Source organism: Galeopterus variegatus, unplaced genomic scaffold, assembly GCF_000696425.1.
Source record: "Galeopterus variegatus unplaced genomic scaffold, G_variegatus-3.0.2 Scaffold5000, whole genome shotgun sequence".
NCBI classification, from domain to species: domain Eukaryota; kingdom Metazoa; phylum Chordata; class Mammalia; order Dermoptera; family Cynocephalidae; genus Galeopterus; species Galeopterus variegatus.
In genome coordinates, this window is record NW_007731111.1 from 19,623 (window position 1) to 21,614 (window position 1,992).

A 1,992-nucleotide genomic window follows, 5' to 3' on the forward strand; every position below is an offset into this window, starting at 1 on the left:
TTTACTTCTAGGAATTTATCTTATGGAAATAATTCTAAACATAAGAAAAAAATGTGTGTGAGATTAAAAAATAAAAACATTGGTAAATATAGTAAATAAATTTCAGTGTATTTACAAGTTATATGCTTTGTAGCCATTAATAGTGATGATTATGAAGCATTTGTAGTAATATGGGGAAATGCTTATTAAGTGAAAGAAAAGTAATTTTAAGAGTGAGGATAGACTTTATAATAATATTTTATGAAATCTTCAAAAGTCTAGTGATTTAACATGTTTTTCTCTCTAGCATGCAGTGTCCTACAGGAGTTGGCTGAGGACCTTGCTCGTTGTTACTCAGGAACCCAGCTTTGTTACTTTGAGGCTGTGTTCATCAGCTACTTACTTGTCATTTTAATCTATTGGCTTCCTAGTTACTTTCCCTCATTCATTAAAAGATTTGGTACTAGTCTGTAGTATCACAGGAAATACATGTTAGTCTGTGTTAGTTAAGTAGTTGGGCTGAACCCTGGGGGCTGCATTTGTAGAGGATCTGCACCACCCATAAATGGTAATGGTGGGGAGGGTGAGTAGGTGATGATGGATGAACTGGAGCCTTACTATTGTCACGGAGATAGTAATGTTGGAAAATCTAGGGATTTTCCTTAAAGAACAAGCTGAAGAAATTTTCAAGCATGTGATGTCCTAGGAATCTTCACAGGAATGTAGAATAATCCTCTGCCAGTGTAGGGTTATTTGTTTTATTTAGAAATTATTGCAGAGCTAGTTCCCAGGAATGCTTAGTCCTTGCTTTTTTTTTTTTTAAATGAAGAAGTTGAATATTTTTATTTCTTATTTTGCTGCAAAGCTGTTGCTTTACTGTATAAAAATAGCTCCAGCAAATGCAGTATAATGAAAAATTAAGATAGTATTGTTCTTTATCTCACACTGTACAACTAACAAAACACTATTCTCCACTCCCAGTATTCTGACCCAAATCCAGGGATAGATGTAAGCACGTTACAACATTATATAAAGCTTAAGATAACAGTGTTATCCTTGAATTCCATAATTTTTATAACTAGTTTTTACCATGGATAATTTCATGAATTCTGAATACTACAGTCTAGTAAAATACCTAAAAATTTATAGGGTATTAGAAAAAGATACAATATTTTGTTTATTTGCAATCATTTGAAAGTTAAGGAGTATTTTCTTCCAGTAGCAGTGTTGCGAGTAGTTTCTTTTTCCATCGGTATTGCTAAAAGTTGCTATTCCAAGTCTTCTATCCACCATTAACTTAAGACGAACTATGCTGGATTAAGTTAATACTAGTTTGTTTAGGGGTTCCATTTTCACTCCTCAGTGGATTTTACGTATTTCTCATACGCTTCTTCACTCATTAGTTCATCTAGTTCTGAAGCTTTACTCAGTGTCATCTTGACAAGCCAACCGTCTTCATAACAAGATTTGTTGCCAAGTCCTGGATTTTCTGTAAGAGTTTCGTTAATTTCAGTTACTTCTCCTGACAGAGGAGAATAGAGTTCACTAGCAGCTTTCACATTTTCCAAAGCACCAAACTCATCATTTTTGTTCAATTTTGTCCCAACTTCAGGCAGACTAAAGTAAACAACATCTCCCAAAGCTTCCTGTGCAAAATTGCTGATTCCCACTTTTCCAATACCATTTTCTGTTGTTATCCATTCATGTTTGTCTGTGAATTTATGCACCGAGAGCAGAGCAGATCCCGTGCAGGCAGACTAAAGTAAACAACATCTCCCAAAGCTTCCTGTGCAAAATTGCTGATTCCCACTGTTCCAATACCATTTTCTGTTGTTATCCATTCATGTTTGTCTGTGAATTTATGCACCGAGAGCAGAGCAGGTCCCGTGTGCAGTGCCCGGAGAGCGCCTACCGTCAGCCGCCAGGGCCGCGGAGGGCAGGGCGCGGCGGGCGCCGAAGCCTTCGCAGGGTGTGGATGGCGGCTCGCACGCTCTGGGGCGCTCGCAGCACCAT

At 37.6% G+C, this 1,992-nt stretch overlaps 1 pseudogene; it reads right to left on the reverse strand.

Annotated features, from left to right (window-relative positions):
• Positions 1–1,331: 1,331 nt before the first annotated feature.
• Positions 1,332–1,992, reverse strand: LOC103604144 (annotated as a pseudogene).